This window comes from Rosa rugosa, chromosome 6, assembly GCF_958449725.1.
Source record: "Rosa rugosa chromosome 6, drRosRugo1.1, whole genome shotgun sequence".
Classification (NCBI taxonomy): domain Eukaryota; kingdom Viridiplantae; phylum Streptophyta; class Magnoliopsida; order Rosales; family Rosaceae; genus Rosa; species Rosa rugosa.
Genome location: NC_084825.1, coordinates 35891737 through 35909892, shown reverse-complemented (window position 1 = coordinate 35909892; position 18156 = coordinate 35891737). Strand labels below are relative to the sequence as shown.

At 42.9% G+C, this 18156-nt stretch overlaps 2 long non-coding RNA genes across 2 annotated transcripts; both read right to left on the bottom strand.

Annotated features, from left to right (window-relative positions):
• Nucleotides 1–218: 218 nt before the first annotated feature.
• Nucleotides 219–1548, bottom strand: LOC133713537 (uncharacterized). Its single transcript, XR_009848074.1, has 2 exons — nucleotides 936–1548; nucleotides 219–780 (listed from the first exon to the last, which is right to left on the bottom strand). It is a non-coding gene; the product is annotated as an uncharacterized LOC133713537 (long non-coding RNA).
• Nucleotides 1549–7220: 5672 nt separating this feature from the next.
• Nucleotides 7221–8404, bottom strand: LOC133717234 (uncharacterized). The gene is made up of 2 exons (XR_009849475.1): nucleotides 7938–8404; nucleotides 7221–7782 (listed from the first exon to the last, which is right to left on the bottom strand). It is a non-coding gene; the product is annotated as an uncharacterized LOC133717234 (long non-coding RNA).
• Nucleotides 8405–18156: the final 9752 nt, after the last annotated feature.

Sequence of the window (18156 nt, the reverse complement as noted above, 5' to 3'; positions counted from 1 at the left end):
CTCGGGTAACTGGAGTCCCAAATCCGACATAATGATCGTTAATAATTCGTCGAACAAGTAATTAAAATCTCGATGACTTAACTAATCGTTCGACTAACATTTCCTGGTTCGACTAGGATTGACCATAGTTTGACCAACATTGACCAATCACCACAAACTAGATAATTATCCCAATTATTGAACATATCACTTCAAATTTAAGTATTGACTAATTTCCATGCTTTTAACATACCCTTTCTCATTCTATTCGTAGCATAGTAATTCGTTCGAACTACTATGGATACCTAACCTTATTCCATTCTCGATTAGGGTGTGCCCAAAATACTAAGGGCACCCAATCAATGTATAACCAATATATTAAACTTTTCCTTCCCTTTCATCTGGCCAACTAACAATCACGACCAAACCAAATTACAAGTTCTTACAACACAGATAACTGGCACGCACTAAAACTAACAACATTTCGATTCACAGTGAGCATTATCACAACCACCAGAATTTATAACATTGAAACTATGCTCAAACCGTTCAAGGAGACTTCGATTTCAACCACAGCACCACAGTTCACCCAATCTGTCAAGAGTACCAAAAGAGCAGGACTTGAATTTTACCTTCAATAAGTTTGGTTTGCAAAGTTAACCTCCAGCTTGGATTGTGAGTTAACGAAATTCCCTTCGAAACTCTACTGATGATGAACTGAGGTTCCGATGCTCATAACCCAACAAGTTTCTGAATTCCAGTTTCGATCGTGGTCAACCCTCGTCTACGGAAGCACTCGAGCTAGAAACGAACCAAGAAGAGCCGGAAAAGTCACCGGCGTCGGTGACAACGTCGAACCCGAAACCAACCCAGAAATCGATTTGTCAAAACTTGATCAAATTGGAAAAATAATTACACAGAAGTGGAAAGCATAACGAGATGAGCGATTTTCATACCCCATACAGCCCAATCGATGGCCGGAATTTGCAGAAGCTCGCCGGAGCCGTCGGACTTTCTCACGTCGGTTCTTCTTCCTCGTCGAGCGCATGGATGATCTGAAGCGACAGGCGTGACGGAGACGATGAGAGGAAGAAATTGGTGGCCTTGCGTCATTGATCGGTGGCCTGACGCCGGAGTTGTCGCCGAGCTGCCTTGCAGGTTGTCGGGTTTCTCTCTCGGGCCGAGAGAGCTCGAGCTTGCTGGTTGCTCTAGAGCAATCTAGAGCCTTAATCTGATCTTGGGGTATTTATACCTCAAATTTAATTGATTTTAAGGGCTGTGATGAAGCGGTGGAAGCTTTGGACGGCCACGATTGCACCGCAGAAAATCCTATTTCTTTAAATCATTTTTCTAAAATCCCACAACTTTGGAAAATTGATATAAATAGCTCGGGTAACCGAAAAATTCCCCGAAAATTCCCACGAACTCGTCGTGATGTGTACTTTATTATCCAATCCTTAAATTAAGGATTTCACATTGTGAAAATTTCCAAAAATATTCTCAAGCACTTTAATCATTACCGAGATCGTAAATTAATTTCCAACGATCTCAACTTAACTCGACAAATTTTTCTGGGGCTCACAGTTCCACCCCCCTTAAATAAATTTCGTCCTCGAAATTTCCTGACTGGTCAAACGGTCAATAATACTTCACTTCTCATGTCGGACTCCAGTACCCATAACAATTCTCATTCATGATTTCTTGTGTTACAACTCGACTCTTACTAGTCATATATATCACCATCGGAGCTAACATTTTTCTTAACCAAGTGTTCCTCAATTATCATCCACAGGATACACTTCGCTCCGATTAATTACATTCTTCTGTAACCACAAGACTTTTCTTATAACAACTAGACTGAGTAATTCGCAATTTCATTACTCTCCTCATAGCAATACCATACTCGTCATTTCCAAAACAAATCGTGTTTATACCAAATAAGACTGGGTAACTACTAACCTTGTTACCCCAACACAATACTGCCACAGCTGGCAGCTCATAGCCAACTCACGTTTTCATCTAATTCCCGCTCATTACAAGTACAACATTCCGGGAACTGCAGTTTTGTCAAAAGACATACTTAAGTACTCGTAGTCAAATACACCTACCCGTAAGTAAAATTATGTTCCTCACGAGGGACCTATGTCAACTATGAGAGCAAGTCGACATAGTCGCCGCGACTCATAGCTTCTGGCGACCATTAACGTCCAATGGAAAACACTCTCTGTTAACAATTCACTGGTCGTCACTAACATGGAATTCGCAATTCATCGTGGAAGACATATCTGTCCTCAAAAGGACAACCACACACGAAGCTGGCTGAGTATCCGTCTTTTCTAGTCAAGCTATACAAGAAAAGCACAACGGAACCTAACAGCCAATTTCCAAAAGTTATTCCACGAATTTCCACGTGACGACACTTGACGAATTTTCTCGTAGTGCACCCGAGTTCGTTACGTATTCGTTTATGACCGCCGTCTCGGCTAACGCATCCATTCCACGAACTCAAAAGTGAAGCACTCCTTCCAACCACGCGTACGATATGCGTCGTGTTACCAACATCGAATCATGTTGCCCTACCTGCAACAGCCATGTGCCAACATATCTTTGGACACTAGTTCGTCGAACTGATGACCAGTCTTGAAAATGAGCTTCAACAAGTGTTCCTATCACTATCCGACGAAATTTGAGGATCACCGTTAAAGGTTTACCTCTTGAAGACTGAAGGCTCACCCGCTTCCACACATAGCACAGCGTTGATCTCGAAAGCATCACCAAAATTAGAGGAGCTGATGGTTAAACAACCATGAACAACACTCATAACGTACTTGACGTCAAAACACTTTTCCAGGTCACACGTCGTTCAGACCATGTCAAGCCATGTCGCTGAAGTCGCAAGTTGCGTTTCCGATTATGGTAATATAAGTTTTCCGCCTTTCATTCTTTGCACGTCTCTTTCTTGCCTTTCGGTTGCCAATCGTCCAGTAGTGTAGAGAATATCCTCCCTTACTACAGTTTACGTTGAACTTGACTTTTATGGATAAGCAACCGAAAACAATGCCAAAACTTCACTTTGCAGATTTTCTAAGAAAAGGAATTTGAGCTCTAGAAAATTTCAAATGATTTTCAATACCAAATCCGTAAACTTCCAAGAAGGGAAGAGAAAGGAAGTGAAAATTTTTACCAAAACAACTTACAGAGAAGTTTCCAAGTTTTCCTTTCTCGTAAAGCGGATTTGGAAAAATTGCCACGACTTCATGTCCAGTCGAAAAGAAGTGAAATTTTCCAGATCATTGGCAAAGATGCCAAACATTGTTGTGTTAACATTTCAAAATTTCGGAGCTCTGGAAGTCATTAGAAATTGATTCCAAAGTTGTTGAAACGGGAAAATCAGCAGAACTCTGAGGTTAAAAATCTAAGCTTTGAGACTGATTTGGAGGGTTAAAATTTATCACATTTGGGTGAAATTTATTGGAATTGCAAACAATTCTGAAAATAACTCGAAATACTTTTGAACCCGAAAAACCTTTTCAAACACAAGATTTTCTAAACCTTGGAAACAACTCAAATGGAGAAGTCTAAATGTTGAACTAGCATGATTACAACCACAACCAGAACGTCAGAGAATTGAGAAACAAAATCAACCAAAGGAAGAAAATAAAAGTCAACGTAACTATTTACAAGGAAGAAATACTCGCAGTCCTTCTAGGATCCTTACCGGTAACACGTGTTGTTGTAAATGGCCAGAATCCCAGAGAGTCGCTTACCCTTCCTTGAAATACGTTTTACTTGATGACCTTTCACCTGGAGTCAAGCCGTTTGGTCCATGGAACAAAGTAGCCTTATTTCCACATACGTATGCAAATCTCAAAGTTTGGAGACTCGAGTCAACTATAGCCATAAGTGACATGGAGTTTCTACCGCATATACGAGTGAGTCGAAGAAACACAATTCGAGAAGTCGCCATAGAGGTCGCACAGTGGACACACACCTCTTTTCCTTCTTTCCTTATGATACACTTCTGGCCCATGTTGAATACGCATTAACTTGCTAAAGCATTTCCGAAGAGGTCTAAACGCCACCAGGTATAACATAGGATGACCGTAGTCAACCTATAAATTTTCTAATCGCGTAGCTTCCCCGGCTACCCCAAAGCAACGCCTTATATGGTACCACTCGCCGAACCCATGCTTTCAGATTTTACAATCCTAAAATTCCACAAGCAATGTCAAATGGCGAGTACTAAAGCACAATTAAATCCCTCTTACTTAATTTCGAAGTCGACAGGTCTAAGCGAGGAATTTCATTCCGCTGTTCAGTAGATTAAGTAGCTGAAGATCCACTTTTCCTTGACTCATACCCCTGAGGCATAAGAAACGTCAACGAGTTGCGCTCGACAGGATCTTCCCGGAATAATGATTCAAATTCCTCGAGAGTTGTCAAATGACATTTCAAGGCTAACATGAGAGCAACAATCAACATCACCACTCAAACAACCAACCAAATTCACCGTATCACTTTTACAAGTTCCCACATTAATCACATTTACATAAACCCAAGTTTGTCGTTCACATACCTTGCTCCATTTATTTTTACCTCATACTGGGCCCACGTAATCTTTGTCGCAGTCTGTGCACTGTGGAGGAGCTTTGGGTGGCAGTACTTGTTCAAATTCAAGAAAAACAAATAAAGGATGAACAATAACTGGACTCGATAAAGATAACAAGACAGATGCAACATCGAGTCCCACCAACAATATTTCAATGAACAGGATTCACGTGAATATGCACAATTTTGGAAGTGAACCCATAAACCAATTCAACATAATGTATAACCATATAACAGTTGGACTTGAGAGAATTTAAGACAAATCACAACAATCGAGTCTGTGGAAGTAATCAAGTGAACTAGACTCGACAAGGTATCCAAAGAAGAAGCAATTTCCAAGTCCAACATTTAACAAACCGGATTCACTGAACAGAGCGATGGCAAACAACTGAATCGGTAAGTGAATCCAACAATATATCAACACTCAAAAGGATAGAAAATCATTCAAACACAAGTTCAATTACAAAGACAAGTTGGAACTTAAGTCAACCTTTCAAAGAAGGGGTAACGATTTTCGGATTAAAGGATCCAAAGGAAAAACAACAATAGTTCCGACCAACAACAAGTCAAAGTTCGGAGAATAACTCTAGAGTCATTTAGTTGTCGCAAGTTGTATTCATAAATTAACAACTTTCAACCTCGGTATACATTAGGGGGATCCGGTGGCCAGTCGGGCCCTAAACCGTGTGAAGAGTTGTAATTATATGAACACACACTAGCAACAGTCCTTTCAAGTAAACTCTCACACCCATGGAGTGAACCGGAATTTCATGGTAAAGAAATCCCTAAAATCACCCACGTAACCGGAAATCAAGACTCTAGACGAACTTTGACAAACTGTTTAAATCAGTGCCAGGTTTTATTCAAAAACCTCAAATGTAAAAACCCACGATGAAGTTAAACAACGATTTCTACTAAAACTTGCCTTTTTCAGCAAAAAGCATATTTCCGACAAAACACATTTCAAAGTCGTTACGGGTTTAAACACGTAAATAGTAAACACCAAAATCCAAAACTTTTGAACAGTAACGGGAAGCAAATCCCTTTTTTACCAAATCGCCTTTCAAAGCACCTTCGCTTTTAGCACCCCTTTTTCTAAACCTCTTTTTGGAAACACCTTTAAAACCCGCTCGTGAACCGTTTTTCGAAATCCTTTTTCCGGAAACTTTCTCAAACGTTTTTCGGAACTCGGTCTTAAAAACCGAAGTCAAACCCTTTTCAAACGTTAGGTAGAAATTCTAACAACGTCTCACGTCAAAGGTTCAGAAACACGTTTTTGAACAACCATTCCTCGAGTCGACTTTTCAAAAGGATTTGAAGATTTTCCCCGAGCCGACAAAACTTTTTCGAGTATCAGAGGTTTTTAATTGTTGAAATCAAAAACTCGGAAGCATTGCTCTGATACCACTTTCTGTAACGCCCCAAGCTGCACCTCACCAGCTTAAGCACGTCACAGTGCCGCGAGACTCTAAAACATAAACCGAACGCTCGATTTACATTCTAGAGAACCGCTAGGCATTTTGTTTGAAAACTTTTCGTAAAAACACAGCGAAAGCTACAAATATTTTTGAGGTGAAAATCTTTGAGTTGCCCAAAAATCATTTTGTTCGTCCAGACTTGAAATGAATGCTCACTTAGGAGGCACAAGATTTAAGGACTAGGAATTTAACTACGTTTGACCCAAGAATTCCAGGACACAAAGTTCGAGAAATAGGAAGCAGAATAAAGCCCAGAAGGCGGTTTACCAAACTTGTTCCGCACACCCAGCTCCGTCCGCGATTGTCTCATCACCAGTGCACAGTACCTGCATCCACACTGTTGTAGGGGTGAGCTTTCGTCCTCGCTGCTCTACAGGAACTCTACCACGATTAGGTTTGAAACCAGCAAATATATTTTTGGGATCCCAGTATGAAAACATGCTTAAACCAAAGATTCCAAGGAACGACAAACTTTATAAGATTTTATAACTTAAAAACTGATGCATGATGCTTTAATAAATATGGCGCCAAATCCAAGTATTACCTGATGGCCGGTCCCATAGACCCACTACACGACCTTACCTCAATTTAATTTATCACCAGGTAAGCGTAGCGAGAGCGTCCGCTACCTAGCTACACACACGGATCGGGTCGTCATTGCGATCGCTCACCGTCCGACCGGTGCAACTAACCCTCCGGAGGTTTTGGGGATCGAACCCAAGGAAGTCAGAGCCACCCTTCGCTCTCAAGCCATCACATCTCTCACATGGTTTGGTTAGTATGCATTGCATTTGAACATAACCAAACCATACCACTTAACATGCATCGTTTTAAAAACAATAGATAAGAAAACTACTAACCGAGGAGAGTCCCGAATCCCTACCTGGATTCTTATGCTTATCTTTCACGCAGTTCGAGAGTCACGAACCTTCCGTTCCTCGGGTAACTGGAGTCCCAAATCCGACATAATGATCGTTAATAATTCGTCGAACAAGTAATTAAAATCTCGATGACTTAACTAATCGTTCGACTAACATTTCCTGGTTCGACTAGGATTGACCATAGTTTGACCAACATTGACCAATCACCACAAACTAGATAATTATCCCAATTATTGAACATATCACTTCAAATTTAAGTATTGACTAATTTCCATGCTTTTAACATACCCTTTCTCATTCTATTCGTAGCATAGTAATTCGTTCGAACTACTATGGATACCTAACCTTATTCCATTCTCGATTAGGGTGTGCCCAAAATACTAAGGGCACCCAATCAATGTATAACCAATATATTAAACTTTTCCTTCCCTTTCATCTGGCCAACTAACAATCACGACCAAACCAAATTACAAGTTCTTACAACACAGATAACTGGCACGCACTAAAACTAACAACATTTCGATTCACAGTGAGCATTATCACAACCACCAGAATTTATAACATTGAAACTATGCTCAAACCGTTCAAGGAGACTTCGATTTCAACCACAGCACCACAGTTCACCCAATCTGTCAAGAGTACCAAAAGAGCAGGACTTGAATTTTACCTTCAATAAGTTTGGTTTGCAAAGTTAACCTCCAGCTTGGATTGTGAGTTAACGAAATTCCCTTCGAAACTCTACTGATGATGAACTGAGGTTCCGATGCTCATAACCCAACAAGTTTCTGAATTCCAGTTTCGATCGTGGTCAACCCTCGTCTACGGAAGCACTCGAGCTAGAAACGAACCAAGAAGAGCCGGAAAAGTCACCGGCGTCGGTGACAACGTCGAACCCGAAACCAACCCAGAAATCGATTTGTCAAAACTTGATCAAATTGGAAAAATAATTACACAGAAGTGGAAAGCATAACGAGATGAGCGATTTTCATACCCCATACAGCCCAATCGATGGCCGGAATTTGCAGAAGCTCGCCGGAGCCGTCGGACTTTCTCACGTCGGTTCTTCTTCCTCGTCGAGCGCATGGATGATCTGAAGCGACAGGCGTGACGGAGACGATGAGAGGAAGAAATTGGTGGCCTTGCGTCATTGATCGGTGGCCTGACGCCGGAGTTGTCGCCGAGCTGCCTTGCAGGTTGTCGGGTTTCTCTCTCGGGCCGAGAGAGCTCGAGCTTGCTGGTTGCTCTAGAGCAATCTAGAGCCTTAATCTGATCTTGGGGTATTTATACCTCAAATTTAATTGATTTTAAGGGCTGTGATGAAGCGGTGGAAGCTTTGGACGGCCACGATTGCACCGCAGAAAATCCTATTTCTTTAAATCATTTTTCTAAAATCCCACAACTTTGGAAAATTGATATAAATAGCTCGGGTAACCGAAAAATTCCCCGAAAATTCCCACGAACTCGTCGTGATGTGTACTTTATTATCCAATCCTTAAATTAAGGATTTCACATTGTGAAAATTTCCAAAAATATTCTCAAGCACTTTAATCATTACCGAGATCGTAAATTAATTTCCAACGATCTCAACTTAACTCGACAAATTTTTCTGGGGCTCACATTCACCATTCTTTTTCCTTGTGTTGATTTTCCCGCTCTTATTCCTGAGTGTGTTTTGCAGCAAACTACCTGGAGCAGGATAGCCTCTGTTCAGGCGGGGAAACAAAAGGCAATAGCAGAGGAGACTTCTGAGGGAGAGTTTTCGCATGATGAAGATCCCGCTGAGGTAATTTAGTTAAGAATGATCCCAAACTTGTATATTTGGTGCTTCCCCCCTTTTTGAGTTATGACTCTTTTCTCGTACAGGCCACTGCTGTCTTTGCTTGCAAACGCGATCGAGCTCAATTCGTCGAAGAGAGTTTTGAAGATGACGAACCTCTGGGAATGCGATTGGTAAACTCCGACCCCGTCTTATCCTTTTTAAATTTTAGAATCTGGGCAGGATCTTCACTATGTATCTTTTGACAGGTCCGTCAAAGGACCACTAATCCCTCTCGCCTGAGCGAGGCTGGACCCTCAGCCACTGCAGAAAAGCCAACTCTCTCGCTAGTTCAAGCATCAACTAACCCCGTGGCGCCTCTTCCGTCTCCCACATCTACAAAGCATCTGCAAGGTCCTACCATTCTAATAACGATCTCCGATGACGACTCCTCGGAGCATGAAAGTGTGGAAAGCCACTCTGAGGATTCTGCCGCTTATGAGGAACTGATGACGACAGAGATTCTCGCGGCACTAAAGGTCCAAGAGGTGAATGAAGTGAGGCCTCTTCCTCTTGGTGACCACGTACCAGATATTGACCCGACAACTCGAGAGGTAAGCCACTGTTGGCCAATGCTTTCCATTTCCCTTTTGATCCAACCCCACTTTCTGACATTTCTGAATCTAACCAGGATTCTGTTTGTACCGAGGAGGTGGCTACAAACGCTGAGGGTCCTATCGGTCGGACAGTCGCCCAAGAGATGAAAAATGATACTGACGGTGGTGGTGCCCCCCAAGTCTTGCGAATAAATGAGACAACCGTCGAAGCCGAGGGCCCTGTGCTTGAATCTGCTCCACTTGCCCATGGTGAGCCACGAGTTGAGTTTCCAGATTCTCCCGCGGCTGAAGGGACAGACCAACCTATTGAAGATGAAGAAACTGAGGAAGTTGTCCACCCTTTTGCATTGGTGGTTCGTGATCGTGTGGCGCCTCCGCCGCCTCCTACCAGATTCGAGAGATTGATGAGGGTGTTAGAGGTAACTCCTCCTTCTGCTGTGGATGAGGCTAAGATGGTGCTTCACGAACATCTGGGTCCTCAGGTTTTGGAGACTGACATCCTCTCGCGAGTCTTGGAAGCCCTAAGGTATCTTTACCAGGAGAAGGCATTGACCCTGCAGCAATTTAGTGCCATTGACGATCTGCTAAATGAACTTGGTGAGGCCCGCCAACGTCAACCGGCCGCGAACGCCCAGGCTCACGACACTCGAGAGGCTTTGAATAGCCTCTCTCGAGAAATGGACATCTCTCGCGGTATTTTAAATGAGCGAACCAACCGCCTGCGGGAACTACAAATCCAAAGGTCCGACTTCAAACTTCGGATCGAGGACCTCCATACAGGTTTAGCCTTTGTTGAAAACGCGATTGCTACAGAAGAAGCCCAACTCGATGAACCTCTGGCTGCTTCTGAAGAAATGGGCCGCAACCTGGCCCATCTCAGAGAACGGGCCACTCAGGCCGAAGCTAGTGCTATTGCGGGGAATCTCCGCGTGGAGGAACTTTGCTTGAAATTGAGCTTCATGGGCCAATCTCTGTAGGCCCCCCCCTCGAAAAACTGTTCGGTCTCCTTACACGTCAATAATCCATTCTTTTCCGAGATTTAAGGCATTAATCACTCGTTGAAAAACAACGGTCGTGAAAAAATAATCTTGTGAATAGAACAGTTACCTCCTCGAAAACCGTTCGGTTTCCCCACATGCTATTAATCCTCTAATAATAGCTAACTCCTCAAAAAATCGCTCCTCACATGCTGCTAGTCCCTTTTTTCCCGAGATTTGGAATCACTAATCTCGATTTACTGACATCGGTTTTGAAATTGAGCTTCATCCAAGGGTGGGGATTTGCCTGAAGTCCCTATAAATAGTTGTATTTCAGGAAGGGAATACTCACAACAACTTTTCTGAAATATTCGAGAAATGGCCTTTCAATCCTTGCTTCTTTTTCTCATTCTTCACAAATCTTCCCCTCATGAAATGACCTTTAGCCTCTAAATTTTAGGCTTTATGGCGTAATCTTAAGCCTGGGTTAGGCCTCATGGCGTAATCTTAGGCAACCCCTTGTTTCGTCCTTCTGGAGTTCTGCAACAAAAATGCCAGGCTTCAGATTGGTTTAGAAACACGAGGGGGCTCCAAGTGTGGGATCTCCGGTCATGTAAGATCATTTTTTGAGAAAATCCCATACGCGGAGCGAAACGGGGAGAGGGAGGACGGCCACTCTGAGGTTCATCTTTCCTCCTCTGTTTCCTTTCTTCTGGACCTGGCCCGTGTTGTGCCCTCCAGATGGAAGGGGCTTTGGTTCTCACCTCCTTCTCCCCCTTTCTATTCTTGATAGAATCTTGGAGGGATGAGAAGGGATGGACTCTTTGAAGGAATGGGTTCAAGCTACAGAATGGTTGTTCCTGTACTTCACGTCCAGCTAATGGTGGTTACCAAGGCTAGAGGGGGTGCAGAGACTCAAGCTGATATTTGGTTCCTTCACTCTCTGCCCCTCCAGGAGATAATGGCGCGGCTCAACCCGGCGTTGGATTCCATAGCTGCTTCCAATTGAGGGGGCTTGGAGGCTCCATTTTCTTTTACTGGAGTCTCCCCTTCTCATGAATAATGGTGTTGGCCAAGCCTATGTTGTATTCCTCTACCGCTTCCATGTAAAGGGGCGCGGGGGCTCCGTTACTCCTCTTTTTCCTTCCCTGAAGTCTGCCCCTCCTTGAGATAATGGCGCGGCTCAACCCGACGTTGGATTCCATAGCTGCTTCCACTTGAGAAAAGATTTAGAAGATAATCCGAAGATTCTTGTTTTGTATTCTAGCCACTTTTGGCTTTGTAATGAATGTATTGCTTTTGGCCGCAAAGCCACTTTATGAATACAATAATATTTTCTTATCCTGATATCCAAATATCCGTGAAAAGCCAATAATTGTGTCTCGCAAGGCCCCAAATATAGGCCCCCATAGTTGTATATTGAAAATAATATGAACTTTTAAAATATGCTCCGCGTCAAAAAGAGCCTCGTGGCGAGGTTTTTGAGGACATATGTATCTTTTGGATCCACTTGCTGGCTCCCAACTCAAAACTCTTAGCGACAATAACTCCTTCTTTTCCGAGATTTAAGGCACTAATCACTCGTTGAAAAACAACAGTCATGAAAAATAATCTCGTGAAAAGAACAGTTACCTCCTCGGAAACTGTTCGGTTTCCCCACGCGCCAATAATCCATTCTTTTCCGAGATTTAAGGCAACTTTAATCACGCTTTACTGACACTTAGTTTGACTCTTCTCTTTGACCGTCCATCCAAGGGTGGATATTTGCATGCCTATATCTTCCTCCACATTATAAACCCAAATTTCCAATCCCAAAATCATATCATCAACTCGAATATTTCTAACAGCAATTACTCATCATCATCACTCTTCAATTCTCGCATTCTCTCAATCCTTCACCAATGGAACCACAAACCCAGCAACCAACCGAGGATGGAGGAAGTAACAAAGCAGCCGGGAGTAGTGCTAACATGCTTTGTAGGCGGAACAGGTGGAATCCCACTACAGATCAGATAAGAATCCTCAAGGAGCTTTTCTACAATAAGGGAGTTAGGTCCCCAACTATAGAGCAGATTCAGAGGATCTGTCTCCAGCTGAAATGGTACGGCAAGATCGAGTTCAAGAACGTCTATTATTGGTTCGTGAACCAAAGGTCTCGAGAGTAGCAGAAGAAAAGGTCCACTTCGGATGTTCATGTGCCCATGCAAAGATCAGGGCTTGTTGGTGATGACAAAGTTACCAATTGGAAACATGAGGATCAGTATATTAACTTTGGATCTTCTGCACCTGCTTCTTCTTCCGCTGGTGTGATGATTGCTTTTAACGGGCAGATGGGGAACTATGGCGATTATGGATCTATGAACATGGAGATTGAAACCCTTCCTCTGTTTCCCATGCATGGTGAGGACATCTTTGGCAACATGAAGACTACTTCCGATGGAGGTGGCGGTCACGGTGGTGGCTCTTACATTTCCTTTGAGCTCAGCATTTCCTGCGAGGGCAAAGCTGGAAAAAGTTTCTGGAGCCGCTGACTCGGCTTAGTAGCTTTGCGAGTGTAGGAACACTTAGAATTGCCCCCTAAGAGTTGTATTTATGACTTTTTAAAATTTTTTTTTTATTATTATTATTATTTTATATATATATATATATATATATATTTTTTTTTTTTTTTTATTTATTTTATAAGTAGTTGAATTCAATAAGACAATATGAATCAAGGTTTAGACATGCGGCCCAAGTATAGTCGCCTAGACACAAATTTTCTTTCAAATCCTTTGGGCAACCTTACTGAAATGGCCAGGTGGGGGAGGGCGAACAAGAGAGGCAGAATCCATTTTGGCATGAGCTACTCCCACATAGTGGTTTAGGCCCATTTGCACGCACTTCTGGATTCAAGAACCTGTCATGAACGTTGTCCCCTTTCTAGACACCATTTCACATAGGCTATACTTACTAAGATGAGAAAGGTCATAAGTGTGAAGACAGTTCAACAAGTGTTAATAAAAGCCGCCCTTAACCTTAAGGGACCTGAACTAGGCACCAATAAGGAGTTTAGGCCAATATTAACAAAAGAGACTTCACCTATTCCGTTATGATTCACAACCCCTTACCAAATTCAATTTTTTTTTTTTTTTTTTTTTAACTGATTTTTTTTTTTAATGAAAAGAAAACTAGAAACGAAAAAATTAACAGAAAATTAAAAGCAAAGAAAGAAAGAAGCTAGCAGCACCATGTTTGGCTAACCTCTAGAAGACCACGGGGGAGGCCATCTATGCTTCACTCCAAGCTCCGGTGTATCAAAATTTGTAGGGTAAAAATTCCTCCTGTGAGAGCTTGTAGGAAAAGAACAAAGATACTTCTCGTTGAAGAATTTGGAGGAATTTGGCTCGTGAGAGGGGTATTCTTGCCCCCCAAGTATCTTTGTTGGTTGACGAGGCATGATCTCCAATTGTAATTTGGAAGATGACGGTGTCCCAAGATCGGCTTTGTCGCCAACTATCGCCAACTTCTCTTGATCAAAGGGATGATCATGGGTCATATCTTGCCCCCCATGCATCTGATCAGTAGCCACATATTTGGCTTGATCAGTGGAGACATCAGATATTTGTTCAGAGACAATTTTCTTGTCTGAAGAACAATCTTGTTGATGACGTTCTCCATAAGTAGCCTCTATGTAAGGCTGTGATTCACCAGTGAGGTCATTAGGTTGATTGCCACCTATAGGCAAATCAGCCTCATAAATGACCTCTTCTCGAGCGTTCTGCTCAATTTCTAGGTCCCAATCGCGAAACCTCTGCTTTGTTTTTGCGATCAAAATGGCCATGTCCCTGGCTTGCTTTTCTTTATTCATCTCGATGTTGGCCATGATGATCGCGAGCTGTTCATCAATGCTTGTCCCCTCTGGGATGGGAATAGGCATAAACTCATCATTAATGGCGGTATCGCCAATGGTGGCAACATTGTCCATCAATTCACTTTAGGAATTTCTTTTGGTAAAGATTTTCCCCTGGCATCTCAATGATGACGAAAAAAGACTCTAGTATAGTCCCACTGGGCGTGCCAAAATGTTTGGCTCCAGTTTTTCTTGAGCTGGTCAACAGTCTCTTTTCTGCGCGGGCGTGCCAGCACCGTTCGGGTGCGGTCGTCGGGGGTGTCCCTTGACCTGACTTCTATCAAGCGATTGTAGACGAGGAGAGCACCAACCTCGTCGTGGGATTCTTTGTGCCTCGTGGCGAGGACTTTTGCTGAGCTTCTTGAAAATCACAATCGATACTCGATGTTGTAGATCGAGCAGAGCGAGAACCACTGGGAAGTAGAGAGAACTTGCTAAAGCATGACTTTAGCTTGGCTGGGTTGCTAGGGCGTTACCCTTGCTTGGCTGGTTCTGTAACCGTTGTGGTCGCGGCACTACCGTCGGCTCCCGAGGAGACTAGGACCGAAGCACGTTGACAGAGGGTTTGGTGGCACTGAAAGTCGGCTTCCGAGAAGACTAGGACTAGTAGTGTGATCACCGATAAGAGAAAGAGAAGGAGAGGAGTTGCTCTTAGAGAGAACTTAGATCATCTTAGAGATGTTTTGATGTATGAATGAGTATGTGTGAATTGTGTTTCAATGTAACCTCTATTTATAGGCTACCATGCCAACTACTTTGGCATTAAACAAATGAAAGTGGAGCACTAATTGGAGATAAGGGAGGTGGAGGTGTAGGTGGAGCACTAATAGGAATGATGAATTTGGGAGATAAGGGAGGTGGAGATGGAGGTGGAGCACTAATAGGAATGATGAATTTGGGAGATAAGGAAGCACTTTCGGCTCCTTTATTCCTTCATGTATATCTCCACCAGAAATTCAGATTCTGGCCATGATGTCTTCATAAAAAATGTTTCACTATGAATCTAGATCATGCTGACCAAATTTCAGAGCTTTCTTCCATGTGGTTGGGCCGAAAATGCTGCTGGACCTCTTACAGGTCCAGTTTTCCAGTTTTGCTTCTGTAGAAAATTGGGCTGATTGTTTGAAGGCCTTCCACTAAAAAAAAAACTCTTGCACTCTTCATAAGAAATGATCCTTGGGCTGTCTAGAATGGATCTGGAAAGTTTCAGCACATTTCGATTTCATTTGGTTAGTCTGCCACCCCTCCTTCATTGTCTAGCTCGGTTTTTCCTAGCCGAAGTAGGAAAATATGCTAAAGTTGACTTGTCATACTTCCATAGTAGGCTTTATTTAGCCTCTAAATATATATTTCGAGCTTGTCGACAATATATAGCTTGAGCCACTGATATTGGCTCAATTTCTCCAAGACGTGCCTTGTCAGGCCAAAATGTTCATTTTGGGTCCAAACACCATGGATCAGACGTTCCATATCAGAAATAGACACCATAAAGAGGATTCTCCCTTGATTGAGGCGCATTGGCGCAATATGCATAGTCCCTAGGACTGGTGGCGTTGGAAAGTGGTGCCCATGGCCAACGTTGGCTCCATGGTTTCCAACCCTATGTCCCTGAAATTCACGCCTCCTACGGTCGTGGGATTGTCGCCTTGAGCGATTACCTTCTTGAGCATTTCGATCGTATGGATCATGACGTCGATGGCGACTTTCTCTAGCCATAGGACGATGCTCTTGATAGCTATCTTGAAGCCTATCAAATCTTCTTTGCACAAGTTCATTGCCACGTCTTTCAGTAGTGGCCATAGCTTCAATAAGCTGTTGAAAACTTGTGATCCGTCTTGCATTTACATGAGTCCGGAGTAAGTCAGAGGACCTCATAGCATAGACGGGGAAGGTATTGAGGGTTTTCTCAATCAACTGGTCTTATGTGATTGTTTTTCCACAAAGACGCATCATTGCTCTGATGCTGAGAGCTTCCGAATAAAATTGCATGACAGTGTCAAATTCAGAGAAGCGAAGATCTTTCCATTCTGCTTCTGTATTCGGAAGTATGGAGTCACGAACATTGCCATATCGGTCGCGAAGCGCATGCCAAAGCTTTATGGCGCTATCCTCATTTATGAACTCAAACTGTAGGTCACTATCCATGTGACGTTTCATGAAGGACTTGCCTTGGAATTATCTTTCTCAGTTTGAGGGTCTGGAGCTGTTTCTATAGGACAAAGCTCTTGGATTGTATGCAATAAATCACGGGCAATAAGGTGGATCTCGACATCAGTGACCCAAATTAAGTACATTTTGCCTGCATAATCCAATGGAACAAAATCGAGTTTGTTCATGTTTGACATCCTGAAAGATGAAATAGGGACAAGTTAGTTTCGGAGTCAATGCTTCCACGAAAACTAATAAGATTTCCGAGCTATGCTACCAAGAAATCGATTTCCAAGAATGATTGGATTAGACCGAAACGATGATGTTTGTATGGTCGTAAATCGATGCTTACGGACGCTCTTAGTCTGAAGTCTTACGAACGCTTTTAGTTCGTTAATTGCGTGAATCCCCACGATTCCGCTTTTCAATGATCGAACCCACGTTATAAGAAAGGTGGGATGTAGAAGAAGGGAGGTTTTCAAGTCCCCGAGAAAAGAAGAAGAAATATAAATTCCGAATTATAGGAACTTCAAAACTTACTCTTTTGAATACTTACATGTATTTGGATCACGCGCGTGTCGATGCAGGCGTGATGGAGCGAAGCAATCCGAGTAGAGGCGTGCAGCGAATGTTTATAAGGTCAAGCTTGTTGAAATTCGGAGCAAATTCTCTTCTGAACAGTTTTCACTTTGATTGTTGTACTGGTCTCAAAATAACTTCGATAAGGCTTAAATTCGGAGGTCAGATGGAAGAGACAGAGATGAACAACTTTGATGAAGAAAAGATTTTGATCCGAGGTTCCGAACTAGATGTTTCGGAGCCTGCAAACAGACGGACGTGCACAGGAAAGGGGAAAGGTGCAGTCGGTGTGCGTTGGTGCTGCAGGGGCAGTAGGGATGCGTGCGCAGGGGCGCGTAGGTGCTGCAGGGACAGAAGATGTGCGGCAGAGCTGCAGGAGCAGCAGTGCAGCGACGCGGGGCTGCAGACGCACGGGCGCGTAGGCGGGCAGCACGGAGCGCAGGGGCGCGTAGCGCTGGGCGCGCAAGGAGCAGGCTGCAGCGAATGCTTGGCTAGCTCGGGCTAGGGGCTACTGGGGCAGTAGGCACGCAGGTAGGCAGAATAGTTGGTTTCGGTTTTTGTGGCTAGAGTCGTGCTGATAACGTGTTTAAGGATAATAGAATTTAGAGAATTGATGAGAGAATTGTGTGTTATTATTGAGAATAGGAGCCCTATATATAGGGATTACAAAGTACTAGTTCTAATGTTACAAGGAATACCAATCCGTGTAGGATTGAGAAATCTAGAACCTTCTCTCCTATTGCTACTCCTAGTTTGATAAGGCACACTAAATCGATATTCTTTCAACAGAAATAGCATACTCTTCCCCTCAGCAGCGCGCGGGTACGTTAGCTAGTTTTTCTTCTGGAGACTGACGCTCAAGTTTAGTTTAGATCAGACAAAAAGCCTTTTAGATAACAAATTATGAGAAGATATTACACGATAACACGATTTATCATGTTCATCGACCCAAAATCCACGCATATATAGTACACGGTTTCCACAAACATCATTAAGACCTTATTCACCAAAGTCAAAACTTGCTGCACCATATGGGTCCTAGTTGCATGAGAATGAACAGCAATCTCAACACATACAACTCTTTCAACTATCAAAATTTTTTAGGTTAATTTAGTTTCTAGGACTGATAATGATGAATATGATAAGCAATCCATTAATGCACAGCACTGAATGGGCATTCACCTCACCTTGATTACCATCTTCATTTCTCTGATTGTAAACTATTAGTATCTATGTTTTTT